Source organism: Oncorhynchus kisutch, linkage group LG11 (genome assembly GCF_002021735.2).
Source record: "Oncorhynchus kisutch isolate 150728-3 linkage group LG11, Okis_V2, whole genome shotgun sequence".
NCBI classification, from domain to species: Eukaryota; Metazoa; Chordata; class Actinopteri; order Salmoniformes; family Salmonidae; genus Oncorhynchus; species Oncorhynchus kisutch.
In genome coordinates this window covers 11,806,088-11,827,913 of record NC_034184.2, presented here as the reverse complement: position 1 = coordinate 11,827,913, position 21,826 = coordinate 11,806,088, and the positions used below count along the sequence as shown (strand labels likewise).

Sequence of the window (21,826 nt, the reverse complement as noted above, 5' to 3'; positions counted from 1 at the left end):
TATAAATAGCTCTCTAAGGTATGCAATGATATGACAACAGGAAAACTGATGATGGAATACTCAATTTCAAATTGCACCTTGTGCATTCTACTATTACAACTTTCAAGAGTAAGTTGAAATTCGGACTGAGTTCCTTTATCCTCTATGACCCCTGCCGATCCCTTGCCCCACAGTCTGGGAACCACTGTCATAGAAGATAATCCATCATTCTAATACCACCATTCAGATGATGGTTGAAGAGTGAAGGTAGAAGCGTGAAGGTAGAAGCGTGAAGGTAGAAGCGTGAAGGTTGAAGAGTGAAGGTAGAAGAGTGAAGGTAGAATAGCTGCCATTGTTATTCTAGTTGTGCTGATCGTAGAACTTCTCCTGCATTGATTCATTGATCCACACATCCATAACACCTGCTTCAACCTCTCACAGTGCCAAAGGTGCAATTTAATCCTTCTGATGTTGATAACAAGACTGACGTCAACAATCACCAAGCTTCCATGCATTTACTTTAATGTTTGCTTTTGTCTCGATAACACAATCACCCTCTTCATGTAAATGGAATGGACTATTATTATCCCTGTTACTGCAATGCAGTATAAGGACAACACCCACTGCTATTGTTGTTTTATAAATAGAATTGACCCCTGCTCATTGACCTCTGCTCATTGACCCCTGCTCATTGACCCCTGCTCATTGACCTCTGCTCATTGACCCCTGCTCATTGACCCCTGCTCATTGACCCCTGCTCATTGACCCCTGCTCATTGACCCCTGCTCATTGACCTCTGCTCATTGACCCCTGCTCATTGACCTCTGCTCATTGACCCCTGCTCATTGACCCCTGCTCATTGACCCCTGCTCATTGACCCCTGCTCATTGACCCCTGCTCATTGACCCCTGCTCATTGACCCCTGCTCATTGACCCCTGCTCATTGACCCCTACCCATTGACCCCTGCTCATTGACCCCTGCTCATTGACCCCTGCTCATTGACCCCTGCTCATTGACCCCTGCTCATTGACCCCTGCTCATTGACCCCTGCTCATTGACCCCTGCTCATTGACCCCTGCTCATTGCATCCTTGTGTCTGAAGGTGCTATTCTTTATATTAACTGTATTAGATTCAGTATGAAACACAAACCACATTTGGAAGTTAGTGAAGTTGAATGGAATGGTCTCTGGTCTGTCCCATGAGCTCATTCAGAAGGTGATTCATTTTGATGCCATTTCAAAACAAGCAATTGATGGTCGGAATCCTTACATTCTTCAATGGTCCTTTTTGAAATTCTATAGCATTCTAAAACATAGTTGTAGTCTATATAATATAATTCACTCTAAAAATTGCTTGGTGATCTTTATTGCATAAACTGGCTTAACTCCCCTTGTCTTAGACACTATAGAATTCAGAAAGTGGTTCTAAGTTGACAGTAGGTTTTTGGAGCGTTCTCTGTGTAACTACATACATCTGTTCCTAAAAGTCACCCACCCAGTGACCTGGCCTTCACTTCTTTCTTCACTCTCTTCCCCCCCCCCTCTCTCCATTCCCCCTCCCCTGAGTGAATGAGTGAGTGTGAGAGTGAGAGTGTGAGAGTGAGAGTGAGAGAAAGAAAGAAAGATAGATAGATAGATAGATAGATAGATAGATAGATAGATAGATAGATAGATAGATAGATAGATAGATAGATAGATAGATAGATAGATAGATAGATAGATAGATAGATAGATAGATAGATAGATAGATAGATAGATAGATAGATAGATAGATAGATAGATAGATAGATAGATAGATAGATAGATATATATATATATATATATATATATACCGGGAATGACTTGTTGTTTCAGATGAGCCACAGAACAGGGATGTACAGATAACTGCCAAAATAAAGGAAACACCAACATAAAGTGTTTTAATAGGGCGTTGGGCCACCATGAGTCAGAACAGCTTCAATGCACCTTAGGCATAGATTTTACAAAAGTCTGGAAAATATTATAGGTATGTGACACCATCCTTCCACGAGAAAATCCCTCATTTGGTGTTTTGTTGATGGTGGTGGAAACTGATGTCTCAGGCACTGCTCTAGAATCTCCCATCATTTTTCAAATGGGTTGAGATTTGGTGACTGACACAAACACGCATGCACACACCCACACACACCCCCACACCCCCCCCCCCACACACACACCCTCTTTAAACCCCCTATGCACCTTTGAGACCCCCCATTCAAAGTCACTGAGCTCTCTTCTTTTAGCCATGGTAGTTATAATAATGGGCAGCTGGGACTTTTTATACATGACTCTAAGCGTGATGGGATGTTAATTGCGTACAGTTTTTTTTTATGGCTTTGGGACTATTTTCACAAGTATGTGGTAATATTTCACAACTCTTAGTACAGAACTCAAAACAGATCATCAAAAAGGCAGTTTTTCACAACTTTGAGCACATTTTCAATTGACTACACAAAATCATACTAACTTTTTCATCAAACCTAATCAGTGTCACCTTGGAATACATTTCATATAAAGTAATTGCCTTTCACAAAGCACACAATACTTTTCATATGATTCTCTTCTCATTTGTTTCAATACATGTAATACACTAAAAACATACATTTCTTACAGACAGTTCGCCTATGTTGCAATTATCTATACATTTATTTCATCAATGATTGTAGAGAATGTCTTCATTGATCACACATTGGATAGATATTATGGAAATTATAGATTTTCTGTCCATTTTGTTGGGTAATGTAAGTGCATTGCCTAATGTGAAAACTATGTGATCTACTGTAATTTACAGTACTGTACTGTGGCATATTACTTTCAGCACTTCTAAGGGCGATTTGAAAGACGTATCTTGCATTGTTTGCTATTGGATTAACTGGTAGTTAAAATGACTAAATTGAAAAGATGTCATTATGTTGTGTTTTAGTGATTTAAACCACCGTTCTCATTACATTTCACAATAAACATATTTTGAATTAATGGTTGTGTGGTGAAAGATGTTCATAATCCAAATTAATATACAATGACATGTTTTAAATGAAAGACTGGCTGCGTTACAAGTGTGACCAGTTTGGAGTTTTGTACTAAGAGTTGTGAAAATGTACCACATTCAGTACTTGTGAAAACAGTACCAAAGCAATACAAATAAGGTAATTAACTCAGGAACCACCCCTGTGTGGAAGCACCTGCTTTCAGTATACTTTGTACCCTTCATCCCTTCATTATTTTGGTGGTTACCTGTATTTTTCATCTCCAGCCCTCTCAACATGCCACCTGGCCAATTATGTTTTAATGATTATGGGTAATGGATGGTCTTCCTGCACCCGGCTGATGTATGAACATCCCTGTGGACCTCTCTTCTCACACTACAGAGGAACGAACAAGGCTGTCTAATGGTGCTTTCAAGACTATTGGGAACTCTGAAGTCAAATCATAAAGTCAGTGATCTTTAGGTCGCAAAGTCGGAGCTCTAGAAAGATGCCTGAGTTTCCGACTTGGAATTCCTAGTTGTATGAACGTTCAAAACAATTTTTCCTAGTTGGAGTAAGTTTTTTTCAGAGTTCCCCAGTTAAGAGCGTTGGGCCAGTAACTGAAAGGTTGCTGGTTTGAATCCCCGAGCTGGCAAAGTGGGAAAATCTGCCATTCTGCCCTTGAGCAAGGCAGCTAACCCCCAACAACAACTGCTACCCCGATGCCAATGACATGGATGTCTTCGAGATAGGGGGCAGTATTCGGAAGCTTGGATGAATGAGGTGTCCAAAGTAAATTGCCTGTTACTCAGGCCCAGAAGCTAGGATATGCATATAATTGGTAGTATTGGATAGAAAACACTCTAATGTCTGTGAGTATAACAGAACTGATATGACAGGCGAAAACACGAGGACAATCCATCCAGATTTTTTTCTTTGTCAGCTCACCACTGTTTACAATGGCTGTCAATGGGAATGTAAAAGGAATACCTCCCAGATTGCAGTTCCTAGGGCTTCCACTAGATGTCAACAGCCGTTAGAAAAAGTTTCAGGCTTATTTTTTGAAAAATGAGCTAGAATTTGTAGTTTTTGTAAGTGGCTCCCATTTTGGCTGTAGTGTTTGTAGTGCGTTCCGGTGAGGGTGCACACACCACCGATAAATCAATGATAATCGAAAACTTCAACAAGCTTTTCTCAACGGCTGGCCATGCCTTCCTCCTGGCTACTCCAACCTCGGCCAACAGCTCCGCTCCCCCCGCAGCTACTCGCCCAAGCCTCCCCAGCTTCTCCTTTACCCAAATCCAGATAGCAGATGTTCTGAAAGAGCTGCAAAACCTGGACCCATACAAATCAGCTGGGCTTGACAATCTGGACTGTCTATTTCTGAAACTATCCGCCGCCATTGTCGCAACCCCTATTACCTGCCTGTTCAACCTCTCTTTCGTATCGTCTGAGATCCCCAAGGATTGGAAAGCTGCCGTGGTCATCCCCCTCTTCAAAGGGGGAGACACCCTGGACCCAAACTGTTACAGACCTATATCCATCCTGCCCTGCCTATCTAAGGTCTTCGAAAGCCAAGTCAACAAACAGATCACTGACCATCTCGAATCCCACCGTACCTTCTCCGCTGTGCAATCTGGTTTCCGAGCCCAGTGTTCAGTGTGTCAAATCGGAGGGCATGTTGTCCAGTCCTCTGGCAGTCTCTATGGGGGTGCCACAGGGTTAAATTCTCGGGCCGACAATTTTCTCTGTATATATCAATGATGTTGCTCTTGCTGCGGGCGATTCCCTGATCCACCACTACGCAGACGACACCATTCTGTATACTTCTGTCTCTTCCTTGGACTCTGTGCTATCTAACCTCCAAACGAGCTTCAATGCCATTCAACACTCCTTCCGTGGCCTCCAACTGCTCTTAAACGCTAGTAAAACCAAATGCATGCTTTTCAACCGTTCGCTGCCTGCACACGCACGCCCGACTAGTATCACCACCCTGGATGGTTCTGACCTAGAATATGTGGACATCTATAAGTACCTAGGTATCTGGCTAGACTGTAAACTCTCCTTCCAGACTCAAACATCTCCAATCTAAAATCAAATCTAGAGTCGGCTTTCTATTTCGCAACAAAGCCTCCTTCACTCACGCCGCCAACCTCACCCTAGTAAAACTGACTATCCTACCGATCCTCGACTTCGGCGATGTCATCTACAAAATAGCTTCCAATACTCTACTCAGCAAACTGGATGCAGTTTATCACAGTGCCATCCGTTTTGTTACTAAAGCACCTTATACCACCCACCACTGCGACCTGTATGCTCTAGTCGGCTGGCACTCGCTACATATTCGTCGCCAGACCCACTGGCTCCAGGTCATCTACAAGTCCATGCTAGGTAAAGCTCCGCCTTATCTCAGTTTACTGGTCACGATGGCAACACCCTCCCGTAGCACGCGGTCCAGCAGGTGTATCTCACTGATCATCCCTATAGCCAACACCTCATTTGGCCGCCTTTCCTTCCAGTTCTCTGCTGCCTGTGACTGGAACGAATTGCAAAATACTTTTATCTCCCTCACCAACTTTAAGCATCTGCTATCTGAGCAGCTAACCGATCGCTGCAGCTGTACATAGTCCATCGGTAAATAGCCCACCCAATTTACCTACCTCATCCCCATACTGTTTTTATTTACTTTTCTGCTCTTTTGCACACCAGCATCTCTACCTGCACATGACCATCTGATCATTTATCACTCCAGTGTTAATCTGATAAATTGTAATTATTCGCCTACCTCCTCATGCCTTTTGCACACAATGTATATAGACTCTTTCTTTTTTTTCTACTGTGCTATTGACTTGTTTACTGTTTACTCCATGTGTAACTCTGTGTTGTTGTCTGTTCACACTGCTATGCTTTATCTTGGCCAGGTCGCAGTTGTAAATGAGAACTTGTTCTCAACTAGACTACCTGGTTAAATAAAGGTGAAATAAAAAAATAAAAAACGTAGTTATTTATCTCCGGTACTGACAATACTATTCTCCGTCTTAAATTTTATCGTTTATTTACATATTAGGGTACCTGAGGATTGATTAGGAACGTCGTTTGACTTGTTTGGAAGACGTTTATTGGTAATTTACGGGATTCATTTGTATGCATTTTGAACGAGGGAAAACGGTGGATTACTGAGTCAAGCGCGCCAACTAAACTAACTTTTTTGGGATATAAAGAAGGACTTTATCAAACAAAAGGACCATTTGTTATGTAGCTGGGGCCCTTGTGATTGCAACCAGATGAAGATCTTCAAAAATAAGTGATTTATTTTATTGCTATTTCTGCCTCTGTTTGATTGGAAAATTAATGTAATGCTTTTTTGAAATCTGACAAAGCAGCTGGACTAACAAGAAGTCAAACTTTTAAATGATGTATGACACTTGTATTTTCATGAATGTTTAATATTATAATTTTTGTAACTTGAACTTTGCGCTCTGCAATTTCACCGGATGTTGGTCAGGTGGGACGCTGGCGTCCCAACTACCCCAAAGAGGTTAAGGCAGCCCCTCAGCATTTCTCTGGTTGTGTTGACACTTACAGTACATGCGACTTCTGCTAACAGAATACGATGATATTATTGAAAAGACGGGCCTAGACGACACAAATGTCGCTTTGTGTTCAGATCTGTCTGACCACTCAGGAGGTGGTCAGGGATGCATTGTGTGCGGATTTCTCCTCAGTCTGGACGCAACCAGGCTACCAAAAGCACCTACAGTGGGGGATGTCATCAGAAGATGTGTAGTGCAAGCGCAAAAGCCAAAATGTCCACCCAGTTAGGGAAACCCTGGTCTAACCCACAGTGATGGTCTACATCAGGCTGTTCAATTCTGGTCCTGGAGGGCCAATACACTTCTGTTTTTTGTTTCTACCTGGTAGTTAATTGCACTTACCTGGTGTCCTAGGTCTGAATCAGTCCCTGATCAGAATGAGAGGATGAAAACTAGAAGTGTGACTGGCTTCGAGATCCAGATTTGAATTTGAGGGCTACAGGGATGCTCTACAACAGCCATGAAATAAACAACAGGTACTTCATCCTGTAAGAGTCTAGATCCATCATATTGTTGTGGTAGATAAAAGTGTTATAAAGATGCATGCAGCCTTGTAGTTCCTTCTCTTCAAGTGGTAGAAATTATATACATTTAAGAGGACGGAAAAGGAACGAACAGTGTCTCTCTGCTAGACCAGCTAGGCTACACATACACAGGGGCTTCTTAATTAACACAAGCTTAGGATGAGTAACTGGAGTCGATCTGTTCCATTCCTCTCAGCTGGGGTCTGATGGGTTTAGCTCTGTCTGGAGAGCAGAGGGAGAGTTCCCTGGTAGAGAAGGGGATGGGAGGAGAGGACAGTAGGGGAGGAGGCAGGAGAGGAGAGGACAGGAAGGGAGAGGATCTACTGAGTGGTGGGATCATTTTTACAAGGGCATTCTGAGGGCCAGGGAGGGGGGTTGGTTAGTGGGATAACCTGGGAGCTGCCAATAAAAGGAGCATCATTTGTGCCATTTGAGTGGAGTCCTCAGTCATACAGCTGGCTAGGTCTCCCTGAGAATATACACACAAACCTGCACACACACACACACACACACACACACACACACACACACACACACACACACACACACACACACACACACACACACACACACACACACACACACACACACACACACACACACACACACACACACACACACACACACACACACACACACATGCACACACTTTGACTGGCTATTCCAGACAGGCGGTCAATGATGACACAGTCATAATGTTAGAGTGCCAGGGGCCGTCCATTCCTTCAGATTACACAGCTCTGCTTGGCCTGGCTTATGAATCTTCCCTTGAGAGGCTGCATGGGCCAATCACATATGCCAGGGGTGGGGTCAATTCAAAACGTAGAAAAAACGCCATTGATTTTCAATGACTTCTCAATAACGCTATTTATTTCAAAAGAGTTTACATTTTTTATTTTAAATTAAAAACACTTCCAGAATTGACTGCCTTCAATTTTAATTGACCCCAGCTGTGATGCACGCAAGTACACACACACACATCAGAGATTGAACTTGAAAACACAGTAAAGACAGGCCTTTTATCAGAAGAAGAATATCAGACTCATATCTTCTTAGTGATGCAAACCTCACTGTGCAGCTGAAAGCTGAAGGCCACACTAAGGAGGACAAAGCCAGAGCCTCATAAATACTTCAAAATATTTCCAAATAACAATGTAGGATTTGAAGGTAACTTGCCAACAGAGCTCAAAACGCAGATCACTGTGTGGAGACTGCTGTGTGGAGATCGCTGTGTGGAGATCGCTGTGTGGAGACTGCTGTGTGGAGATCGCTGTGTGGAGACTGCTGTGTGGAGACTGCTGTGTGGAGATCGCTGTGTGGATTTCGCTGTGTAGATATCACTGTAAATGTAGTGCAGTGACACGTAATGCAAAATGTTGTTGGACAACACATGCTGTCCTTGTCCTCCAGTCCCAGTGCATAAGTCAGCTTAGTCAGACAGTCAATGAACTCCCAGACTTAGAGATCTCAGGAGAATCATATCGCATCTGTGAACATGTGAAAGTCATTCGCAGGGATGGGAGAGAGGGGGAAAGGGAGAAGAGCGAACTCGTGGCACTACTCTTCCTCTGTCGTTTGGGATGATGAGCACTGTCAAACACACACACACTACGCTGTGTGAGCTTCCGCTGTAAACTGACACTGAGTGTCTATGTACTAGGCTAGCCCCTGGGGATCCTGCCTGGCTAGGCTGGGGCTGAGGATGGAGGAAACACAAGACCATCATCCTCCAACACAGTTCAAATCCTACTTTACACTATTGGACTAAAGACCATCCTCCTCCAACACAGTTCAAATCCTACTTTACACTATTGGACTAAAGACCATCATCCTCCAACACAGTTCAAATCCTACTTTACACTATTGGACTAAAGACCATCCTCCTCCAACACAGTTCAAATCCTACTTTACACTACTGGACTAAAGACCATCCTCCTCCAACACAGTTCAAATCCTACTTTACACTATTGGACTAAAGACCATCCTCCTCCAACACAGTTCAAATCCTACTTTACACTATTGGACTAAAGACCATCCTCCTCCAACACAGTTCAAATCCTACTTTACACTACTGGACTAAAGACCATCCTCCTCCAACACAGTTCAAATCCTACTTTACACTATTGGACTAAAGACCATCCTCCTCCAACACAGTTCAAATCCTACTTTACACTACTGGACTAAAGACCATCCTCCTCCAACACAGTTCAAATCCTACTTTACACTATTGGACTAAAGACCATCCTCCTCCAACACAGTTCAAATCCTACTTTACACTACTGGACTAAAGACCATCATCCTCCAACACAGTTCAAATCCTACTTTACACTACTGGACTAAAGACCATCATCCTCCAACACAGTTCAAATCCTACTTTACACTACTAGACTAAAGACCATCCTCCTCCAACACAGTTCAAATCCTACTTTACACTACTGGACTAAAGACCATCATCCTCCAACACAGTTCAAATCCTACTTTACACTACTAGACTAAAGACCATCCTCCTCCAACACAGTTCAAATCCTACTTTACACTATTGGACTAAAGACCATCATCCTCCAACACAGTTCAAATCCTACTTTACACTACTGGACTAAAGACCATCATTCTCCAACACAGTTCAAATCCTACTTTACACTACTGGACTAAGACCCAAAGTTCCACCAGGGTTTACACACTTCAGAAAAACCTAGCAACCTAGTAGCATTGCATCGACAATGGTGTTACTTTATAATGTAATGTTAAGACCCCAGTCGAGAGGTTTCTGATCTCAGAACATAGTAATGATGGCACCGGAGGGGATGTCTGCCGTTTTACGGGCTCCAAATCAACTGTGCTATTTTGTTTGTTTTTTCACATTGTTTGTAACTTATTTTGTAACTTATTTTGTACATAATGTTGCTGCTACCATCTCTTATGACTGAAAATAACAGCGATTACTCACCTCGAACTGGACAAAGATATTTCTTTAATGATTCCGATGCAAAGGATATAGTGCTTTCTCAGGAACAGGTCCAAAACCGGAGGTCTTGGACCTGGGGCGGAGGTCAGGCTGCCTTATGAGAATTCGTAGGCGAGTGAGTAAACCTCACTAACCATCCGTTCTATTGGCCAACGTGCAATTATTGGGAAACAAAATGGATGATATAAGACTATCTTACCAACCAGACATTCAAAACTGTAATATCTTATGTTTCACCGAGTCGTGGCTGAACGACAACATGGATAATATAGAGCTGGAGGGATTTTCCATGCATCAGCAGGATAGAGAAGCTATGTCTGGTAAGACGAGGGACGGGGGTGTGTGTCTTTTGTCAATAACAGCTAGTGGGCAATTTCTAATATTAAAGAAGTCTTGAGGTATTGCTTGCCTGAGGTAGAGTACCTTATGATAAGCTGTAGACCACAAGATCTACCAAGGGAGTTCTCATCTATATTATCCGTAGCCATCTATTTACCACCACAAACTGATGCTGGCACTAAGACAGCACTCAACCAACTATATAAGGCCATAAGCAAACAAGAAAATGCTCACCCAGAAGCTCCGCTCCTAGTGGCCGGGGACTTTAATGCAGGAAAACTTAAATCTGTTTTACCTAATTTCTACCAGCATGTCACATGTTCAACCAGAGTGAAAAAAACTCTAGACCACCTTTACCTCACACAAAGAGACACATACAAAGCTCTCCCTCCACTTGGCAAATCTGACCATAATTCTATCCACCTGATTCCTGCTTACAAGCAAAAACTACAGCAGGAAGTACCAGTGACTCACGCAATACGGAAGTGGTCAGATGACACGGATGCTAGGCTACAGGACTGTTTTGCTAGCACAGACTGCAATATGTTTTGGGATTCATCCAATGGCATTGAGGAGTATACCACCTCAGTCATCGGCTTCATCAATAAGTTCATTGACGACGTCGTCCCCACAGTGACCGTACATACATATCCCAACCAGAAGCCATGGATTACAGGAAACATCCTCATCGAGCTAAAGGCTAGAGCTGCCGCTTTCAAGGAGCGGGACACTAATCCAGACACCCTCAGACGAACCATCAAACAGTCATAGCTTCAATACAGGATTAAGATTGAATCATGCTACATCGTCAGATGTGGTGTAACGGATGTGAAATAGCTAGCTAGTTAGCGGTGGTGCGCGCTAAATAGCGTTTCAATCGGTGACGTCACTTGCTCTGAGACCTGGAAGTAGTGTTTCCCCTTGCTCTGCAAGGGCCGCGGCTTTTGTGGAGCGATGGGTAACGATGCTTCGTGGGTGACTGTTGTTGATGTGTGCAGAGGGTCCCTGGTTCGCGCCCGGGTATGGGCGAGGGGACGGTTTAAAGTTATACTGTTACAGTGGCAGGGCTTGAATAGCCGATCTGAGCAAGACCTTTAAACAGATCAACATTCACAAAGCCGCGGGTCAGATGGATTACCAGGACCTGTACTCAAAGCATGCGCGGACCAACTGGTAAATGTCTTCACTGACATTTTCAACCTCTCCCTGACCGAGTCTGTAATACCTACATGTTTCAAGCAGACCACCATAGTCTCTGTGCCCAAGGAAGCGGAGGTAACCTGCCTAAATGATTTCCGCCCTGTAGCACTCACGTCGGTAGCCATGGCTCACATCAACAGCATCATCCCGGATACCTAGACCCACTCCAATTCGCATCCTGCCCCAAAATATCCACATTTCACACTGCCCTTTCCCACATGGACAAAATGAACACCTATGTGAGAATGCTGTTCATTAACTACAGCTCAGCGTTCAACACCATAGTGCCCACAAAGCTCATCACTAAACTGAGGACCCTGGGACTAAACATCTCCCTCTGCAACTGGATCCTGGACTTCCTGACGGGCCTCCCTCAGGTGGTAAGGGTAGACAACAACATGTCTGCCACACTGCTCCTCAACACTGGGGCCCCTCAGGAGTGTGTGCTTAGACCCCTCCTGTTCACCCACGACTGCGTGGCCAAACACAACTCCAACACCATCGTTAAGTTTACTGAGACACAACAGTGGTAGGCCTGATTACCGACAACGGTGAGACAGCCTATAGGGAAGAGGACAGAGACCTGGCAGTGTGGTACCAGGACAACAATCTCTCCCTCAATGTGGGATGTAGTGGAGTGGAGTATCTTGTGTAGTGGAGTATCTTGGAATTTTAATTGACGACGGCCTCTCTTTTAAATTGCATATTCAACCACTTACAAAAAAATTGAAGCTGAAATTGGGATTTTATTTTAGGAATAAGGCCTGTTTTTCTTTTGAAGCCAGAAGGAGGCTAGTATCAGCTACATTTATGCCTTTACTAGACTATGGGGATATTTTATATATGAATGCTTCCGCTCAGTGTTTAAGATCAATTGACACTCTTTACCACATTGACACTTTGAGATATATTTTAAACTGCAAAACACTTACGCGCCACTGCACTTTGTAAACCAGGGCTGGCTGGCCTTCTCTAGTCACTCGTAGGCTCAGACACTGGTATACTTTTATTTACAAAGCCATTTTGGGTTTACTACCTTTTTATTGGTGCATTTTTATTGTTCAGAAATGTGGTGGGTACTCTCTTCGTTCGCTGGACTTTATCCTGCTAATGTCCGAACTGAATTTGGTAAAAGGGCTTTTATGTACTCTGCGTCATCGTCTTGGAACACCTTACAAAATACTTTTGAACTGGAAGAACCTGTCCCGATTGGTGTTTTTAAATCCATGATGAAAGATTTTGAGGCTGATTCCCTGACCTGGCAATGTTTTTAATTTGCTGTTTTATACTCTTGTGAATTCAATGGTTTTTACTAGATTACTTGTAGTTTTTTTATGTTGTCTGTCTGTAATTTTTTTGTAATAACTTGGTGCTGCCTATTTTGGCCAGAACGCTCTTGAATGAGCCCTTTCAATGAGCCCTTCCTGGTTAAATAAAGGTAAAAAAATCAATTTAAAAAAGAGACCTTTTTGAAGCCTGGTTGAAGCCTGGGGTGGCAGGTGGTTAGAGCCTAGTGGTTAGAGCATTGGACTAGTAACCGAAAGGTTAAATCCCCGAACTGACAAGGTAAATATCTGTCGTTTTGCCCCTGAACAAGGCCATTAACCCACAGTTCCTAGGCCATCATTGAAAATAAGAATTTGTTCTCAACTGACTTGCCTAGTTAAATAAAGGTTAATTATTTTTTTAATTGCAGGGAAATCCCAGTTGCAGAGAGCAGATACTTCCCAAGTTACAGGTGTGCAGAGAGACAGGCAAGACATGTTCTTAAGTTTCAAATGAACAGGACTTGGCACCCTGCTACGTGGCATGCTGGAGCAGAGGTGATTATCATGGTGGAGTACCTGTAGAGCAGCTAAACATACGCACCTTTCTCTCTGTAATTGACTACGGTGACTTGTTGCATATGCATGCAGCCTCTGTCTTACAGAGACTGGACTCTGTTTATCATACATCCTTGCGCTTTATTACAAATGCAAAGTCACTCACCCACCATTGCACCTTGTTCCAAATGGTGGGTTGAACCTCACTTTATACGCGCAGAAAGTAACATTTGTATGTGTTCATCTGCAAAGCCCTTCTGGGTAAACTCCCTCTTTACCTCTGTAGTCTGGTCTCCTTCACCACCAGCAGTTACCATACCCAGTCTGCTCTGGTTGCTACTTAAAGTCCACAGTTCATTTACAGTATTAGGCAAGACAGCCTTCTCATATTGTGCACCAGAGGCATGGAATAGTCTACAACCCTTGCTTCATGTATATGTTAGTGCCACTGAATGAATTTATATTTTTGATGGGAGACTCTGTTACAGAGGAGTATAAATGCTTTTAAAAAATGTAATTGTATTGTATTTTTTTATTCTCTAATATATTGATTGTTGCTGCCTTCTTTGCCAAGTCTCCCTTGAAAAAGAGAGTTTGTGTCTCAATGGGCTTTTCCTGGTTAAATAAAGGTTCAATTAAAATAAAATAAAACACCTTTACACACATCTCTGCACTAAAACAGACTATTGAATTTCACTCCACCGGCCCAAAAGTCCCTTCTCCTTTATATTTGTGTAATGTTCGGTTTTAATGTTTTTATGTATTGTATTGATATTCCAGCAGAAGACCCTATGTAACCCCCATGCCTAATACTCCCAGCCAGTCCCAGTGCAGAATAACCAATAGCCAGAAGCAGAGTGATCCTATAGCCAGGAGTAGAGTAGGACTCCAACACAGAGAGCCCTCTGTCTGATCCTATAGCCAGGAGTAGAGTAGGACTCCAACACAGAGAGCCTATTTTATTTTTAACCTTTATTTAACTAGGCAAGTCAGTTAAGAACAAATTCTTATTTTCAATGACGGCCTAGGAACAGTGGGTTAACTGCCTGTCAGGGGCAGAACGACAGATTTGTACCTCGTCAGCTCAGGGATTTGAACTTGCAACCTTCCGGTCACTAGTCCAACGCTCTAACCACTAGGCTACCCTGCCTCCCCTATAGGGGGCTCGGAGGTAAAAGGAGAGAAAGGAGATCACAGATCTAGTTTCTGGAGTCCCATACCTAGCCTGACCCTATTCATTCATTACAGACAATCAAGAGTGTACAGCTACATTGTGTGTGTGTGTGTGTGTGTGTGTGTGTGTGTTAGCGCTGGGCGATAATTGAAATAAATAAATCAGCCATAAATGCGTTTTTGGGGAGGTGTGTGAGTGTGTGTGTGCGTGTATGCCATGACAGGAATAAAAGCAGATTAATTAATGCCAGTCCATTTCCACTGCCCTTGATGTTAGCCAAAGCAGGGAATAATCGTGCACCAAAACAGGAAACATCAGACATATCACTGTCTTCCGTTTTTCCTTGATGTCCATTGAAACAAAGAAACTGGAAAAACTGTTCAATACAGTGCTGATGTGTTCAAATGAGCATTGTTGTTCCCCACTGTGCCAAGCCCCTAGGCTAGGGTTGACACAGAGACAGACAGACTGAAAAATATTACATCACAATGGCTTTCACAGCCAACAACACAAAATAAGTGGAGTGAAACTAAGTTCTATTAAAGATAATCACTGACTCACACATCATCTGTTATTGTCTGATGCTCTATTAAACTCCATTCAAGTGTCTTGCAACCAATGACACATCGCTAGCTACAGTACAACTCCCAATCCCTATCCCACCAATGACACGTCACTAGCTACAGTACAACTCCAAATCCCTATCCCACCAATGACACGTCACTAGCTACAGTACAACTCCAAATCCCTATCCCACCAATGACATGTCGCTAGCTACAGTACAACTCCCAATCCCTATCCCACCAATGACACGTCACTAGCTACAGTACAACTCCCAATCCCTATCCCACCAATGACACGTCACTAGCTACAGTACAACTCCCAATCCCTATCTCATAATCTGGATGTTGAATTGGGCCTTTTATGTGGTATGATCAAATAAAATAAAAATTTCTTTGTCACATGCGCCGAATACAACAGGCATTCACCTTACAGTGAAATGCTTACTTACAAGCCCTTAACCAACAATGCAGTTTTAAGAAAATACCTAAAAAAAAGTACGAAATAAAAATGTGTCGGGGGCACCGGTTAGTCGAGGTAATATGTACATGTAGGCAGAGTTATTAAAGTGACTATGCATAGATAATAACAGAGAGTAGCAGCAGCGTAGAAGGGGGGGGGGGGGGGGGGGGGTAATGCAAATACTCTGGGTATCCATTTGATTAGTTGTTCAGGAGTCTTATGGCTTGGGGGTGGAAGCTGTTTAAAAGCCTCTTGGACCTAGACTTGGCGCTCATATACCACTTGCTGTGTGGTAGCAGAGAACATAGTCTATGACTAGGGTGGCTGGAGTCTTTGACAATTTTTAGGGCCTTCTTTTGACAACGCCTGGTATAGAGGTCCTGGATGGCAGGAAGCTTTGCCCAGGTGATGTACTGGGCCGAAGGCACTACCCTCTGTAGCTATGAGTCACATTTGAGGTATATCTTTTTGGTGATGTCGGAGCAATGTTTAATTTGAGATGCCAAGCAAGGCACGGTCTAATCAACCCTGTTGAAATGACAATAAACCAACCTGGTAAACCCTGCTCTGAAAAGCATCATTTCTAAATAGAAAAGCTTGTCTCAGCAGTGAAACGTTGGCTGGTTCGGGGTGTGTCCGAAATTCAGGCCGGCTCTGGTCAAAAGTAGTGTACAATATAGAGAATACGTTGACAGTTCAAAAGTAGTGTACTATATAGGGAATACGTTGACAGTTAAAAAGTAGTGTACTATATAGGGAATAGGTTGACATTTCAAAAGGAGTGTACTATATAGGGAATACGTTGACAGTTAAAAAGTAATGTACTATATAGGGAATACGTTGACAGTTAAAAAGTAGTGTACTATATAGGGAATAGGTTGACATTTCAAAAGTAGTGTACTATATAGGGAATACGTTGACAGTTAAAAAGTAATGTACTATATAGGGAATACGTTGACAGTCCAAAAGTAGTGTACTATATAGGGAATAGGTTGACATTTCAAAAGTAGTGTACTATATAGGGAATAGGTTGACAGCTCAAAAGTAATGTACTATATAGGGAATCGGTTGACAGTTCAAACGTAGTGTACTAAATATGGATTAGGTGGACAGTTCAAAAGTAATGTACTATATAGGGAATAGGTTGACAGCTCAAAAGTAGTGTACTATATAGGGAATAGGTTGACATTTCAAAAGTAATGTACTATATAGGGAATAGGTTGACAGTTCAAAAGTAGTGTACTATATAGGGAATAGCTTGACAGTTCAAAAGTAGTGTACTGTACAAGGGTTGACAGTTCAAAAGTAGTGTACTATATAGGGAATACGTTGACAGTTAAAAAGTAGTGTACTATATAGGGAATAGGTTGACATTTCAAAAGTAGTGTACTATATAGGGAATACGTTGACAGTTAAAAAGTAATGTACTATATAGGGAATACGTTGACAGTTAAAAAGTAGTGTACTATATAGGGAATAGGTTGACATTTCAAAAGTAGTGTACTATATAGGGAATACGTTGACAGTTAAAAAGTAATGTACTATATAGGGAATACGTTGACAGTTAAAAAGTAGTGTACTATATAGGGAATAGGTTGACATTTCAAAAGTAGTGTACTATATAGGGAATAGGTTGACAGCTCAAAAGTAATGTACTATATAGGGAATAGGTTGACAGTTCAAACGTAGTGTACTAAATATGGATTAGGTGGACAGTTCAAAAGTAATGTACTATATAGGGAATAGGTTGACAGCTCAAAAGTAGTGTACTATATAGGGAATAGGTTGACATTTCAAAAGTAATGTACTATATAGGGAATAGGTTGACAGTTCAAAAGTAGTGTACTATATAGGGAATAGCTTGACAGTTCAAAAGTAGTGTACTATATAGGGAATAGGTTGACATTTCAAAAGTAATGTACTATATAGGGAATAGATTGACAGTTAAAAAGTAATGTACTATATGGGGAATAGGTTGACAGTTCAAAAGTAGTGTACTGTACAAGGGTTGACAGTTCAAAAGTAGTGTATTATATAGGGAATAGGTTGACATTTCAAAAGTAATGTACTATATAGGGAATAGATTGACAGTTAAAAAGTAATGTACTATATGGGGAATAGGTTGACAGTTCAAAAGTTGTGTACTGTACAAGGGTTGACAGTTCAAAAGTAGTGTATTATATAGGGAATAGGTTGACATTTCAAAAGTTATGTACTATACAGGGAATAGATTGACAGTTAAAAAGTTGTGTACTATATAGGGAATAGCTTGACAGTTCAAAAGTAGTGTACTGTACAAGGGTTGACAGTTCAAAAGTAGTGTATTATATAGGGAATAGGTTGACATTTCAAAAGTAATGTACTATATAGGGAATAGATTGACAGTTAAAAAGTAGTGTACTATATAGGGAATACGTTGACAGTTAAAAAGTAATGTATTATATAGGGAATAGATTGACAGTTCAAAAGTAGTGTACTATTTGGGGAATAGGGTGACATTTCATAGGCAGTGTACTATATAGGGAATAGGTTTACATTTCAAAGGTAGTGTACTATATAGGGAATAGGTTGACAGTTCAAAAGTAGTGTACTATTTGGGGAATAGGGTGACATTTCATAGGCAGTGTACTATATAGGGAATAGGTTTACATTTCAAAGGTAGTGTACTATATAGGGAATAGGTTGACAGTTCAAAAGTAGTGTACTATATAAGGAATAGTTTGACAGTTCAAAAGTAGTGTATTATATAGGGAGTAGGTTGACAGTCAAAAAGTAGTGTACTACAGTGCCTTGCGAAAGTATTCGGCCCCCTTGAACTTTGCGACCTTTTGCCACATTTCAGGCTTCAAACATAAAGATATAAAACTGTATTTTTTTGTGAAGAATCAACAACAAGTGGGACACAATCATGAAGTGGAACGACATTTATTGGATATTTCAAACTTTTTTTACAAATCAAAAACTGAAAAATTGGGCGTGCAAAATTATTCAGCCCCCTTAAGTTAATACTTTGTAGCACCACCCTTTGCTGCGATTACAGCTGTAAGTCGTTTGGGGTATGTCTCTATCAGTTTTGCACATCGAGAGACTGACATTTTTTCCCATTCCTCCTTGCAAAACAGCTCGAGCTCAGTGAGGTTGGATGGAGAGCATTTGTGAACAGCAGTTTTCAGTTCTTTCCACAGATTCTCGATTGGATTCAGGTCTGGACTTTGACTTGGCCATTCTAACACCTGGATATGTTTACTTTTGAACCATTCCATTGTAGATTTTGCTTTATGTTTTGGATCATTGTCTTGTTGGAAGACAAATCTCCGTCCCAATCTCAGGTCTTTTGCAGACTCCATCAGGTTTTCTTCCAGAATGGTCCTGTATTTGGCTCCATCCATCTTCCCATCAATTTTAACCATCTTCCCTATCCCTGCTGAAGAAAATCAGGCCCAAACCATGATGCTGCCACCATCATGTTTGACAGTGGGGATGGTGTGTTCAGGGTGATGAGCTGTGTTGCTTTTACGCCAAACATAACGTTTTGCATTGTTGCCAAAAAGTTCAATTTTGTTTCATCTGACCAGAGCACCTTCTTCCACATGTTTGGTGTGTCTCCCAGGTGGCTTGTGGCAAACTTGAAACGACAATTTTTATGGATATCTTTAAGAAATGGCTTTCTTCTTGCCACTCTTCTTGCCAGATTTGTGCAATATACGACTGATTGATGTCCTATGGACAGAGTCTCCCACCTCAGCTGTAGATCTCTGCAGTTCATCCAGAGTGATCATGGGCCTCCTGGCTGCATCTCTGATCAGTCTTCTCCTTGTATGAGCTGAAAGTTTAGAGGGACGGCCAGGTCTTGGTAGATTTGCAGTGGTCTGATACTCCTTCCATTTCAATATTATCGCTTGCAAAGTGCTCCTTGGGATGTTTAAAGCTTGGGAAATCTTTTTGTATCCAAATCCGGCTTTAAACTTCTTCACAACAGTATCTCGGACCTGCCTGGTGTGTTCCTTGTTCTTCATGATGCTCTCTGCGCTTTTAACGGACCTCTGAGACTATCACAGTGCAGGTGCATTTATACGGAGACTTGATTACACACAGGTGGATTGTATTTATCATCATTAGTCATTTAGGTCAACATTGGATCATTCAGAGATCCTCACTGAACTTCTGGAGAGAGTTTGCTGCACTGAAAGTAAAGGGGCTGAATAATTTTGCACGCCCAATTTTTCAGTTTTTGATTTGTTAAAAAAGTTTGAAATATCCAATAAATGTCGTTCCACTTCATGATTGTGTCCCACTTGTTGTTGAATCTTCACAAAAAAATACAGTTTTATATCTTTATGTTTGAAGCCTGAAATGTGGCAAAAGGTCGCAAAGTTCAAGGGGGCCGAATACTTTCGCAAGGCACTGTATATAGGGAATAGGTTGACAGTTCAAAAGTAATGTACTATATAGGGAATAGATTGACGGTTCAAAGGTAGTGATTCCAAGAACACAGGATGAGATGTTACTATCCTTTGTGCAAGCACTTCCAAGAGTTAATGAACAGTGAGCCTGGTGAAATTTGGGGAGCGCATCGTCAGTAGTGTACCTTTGGTTCCTAGGGTGTTTCGGCCTTTCACACTATACACCCTCCCCAAAGGCGGCCAGCGACAGGGTGATCAATCCTACGCTTGCGTCCCATTCCCAATTAGTCATAGGAGTTGCCTTGTTGATGATAGCCAACATCCCATGGGACTATGCATGGCAGGGGCGTCCTCCTCCCTGAGTCAAGCATTGTTGACTACATACCTCCTGGCCCTCTCACTTCGGGGCCCAGCTGGGGTCTTTCCTCTTCATCCAGAGCCACTGACTGCTGCCTTCTGCCGCCTCCGATACAGCTTTGATTGCCGAACGCTGGCTCTGGCCCTTAATTCCAAGGTCTCTAAGCAGTCTGGTTGTAGATGTTGCCACAAAACCTCTGCAGCCCACCTCCACTGGTCGGACTTCTGTGTTCCAGCCTCATCTACTGAGTCCTCCCAGGGTACTGTGAGCTCAATGATGAAGACCTTCTTGAGGGAACGGGACCAGAGCACCATGTCAGGTCTTAGGGTGGTGGTTGCGATCTCCGGAGGAAACACAAGTTGTCGGCCAATGTCAGCTAGCATTTTCCAGTCGCGGGCCAAACGCAGCTGTTCTCGCTCTAATGTTGTCGAGCCGCGCTTCGGTGGTTTAGCCCCTTCGCGGACAAAGTTTGTCCATAAGGGGTGTGATGCTGCTGGGGGTGGTAGGGAGTTGGTGGCAGCTCGCTTGTCCTCCAGGGCGGACGCAAGGTTTTTAAGGACTTGGTTGTGACGCCAAGTGTAGCGTCCTTGGGTGAGGCTTGTTTTACACCCCGTGAGAATGTGCCTGAGGTTGGCTGGCATGGAACAGAGGGCACAGTCCGGATCTTCACCATACCATTGGTGAAGATTAACTGGAGTTGGAAGGACGTCATATGTTGCTCTGATGGAAAAGCTCAACCGCCTCGCTTCCATGGCCCACAGATCCTTCCAGCTGATCTTCCTCTTCTCCACACTGTCCCATCGAGTCCACTGTCCCTGTTTGGCAAGAGAGACTGCCTTGGCCCACCTTGCAGCCTCCTCCTGATGGGGTACTTCCTGCACTACCATCTTCCGCCGCTCTGGTGCAGTGGCCTTACTCCAAGCAGCACGGCTAGTTAGCCCAAGGCCTCCTCTCCCTTGCTGAACATGACCCACAATGTCAGCATGTCTGAGGGCTGCTGTTGCCTCATGGACTGCTTTTCCTGGCCTCCATTTGCGCCCAGTTGCCAAGGTCGGCGCGTTGTTGCTCACCACTGGGTCTCGAGATTCATTCAGTGTCATCTGGAGCCTGGTTTTTGAACACTTGAATTCCTCTGTTAGACTGGTGAGGGGCAGCTTGAGGACACCATCTCCATAGAGGCCGATGGTGGTAAGGCATCGTGGAACTCCGAGCCACTTCTTTAAGTAGCCTGTGACTCCTCTTTCCATCTTCTCCACTGTTGAGATTGGAACCTCATACACTGCTAAGGGCCACAACACCCGGGGTAGGAGACCAAACTGCAGACACCAGGCCTTTAACTTTCCAGGTTGACAGTTCAAAGTAGTGTACTATATAGGGAATAGATTGATGGTTCAAAGGTAGTGTACTATATAGGGAATATTTTGACAGTTCAAAAGTAGTGTACTATATATGGAGTAGGT

The 21,826-nt window shown here is 42.8% G+C and overlaps 1 protein-coding gene across 1 annotated transcript in view; it reads right to left on the bottom strand.

Annotated features, from left to right (window-relative positions):
- LOC109900023 (extracellular serine/threonine protein kinase FAM20C) overlaps positions 1–21,826 on the bottom strand; it is a 102,313-nt gene that overhangs the window by 50,842 nt on the left and 29,645 nt on the right. The gene's annotated exons all lie outside the window — the stretch shown is intronic.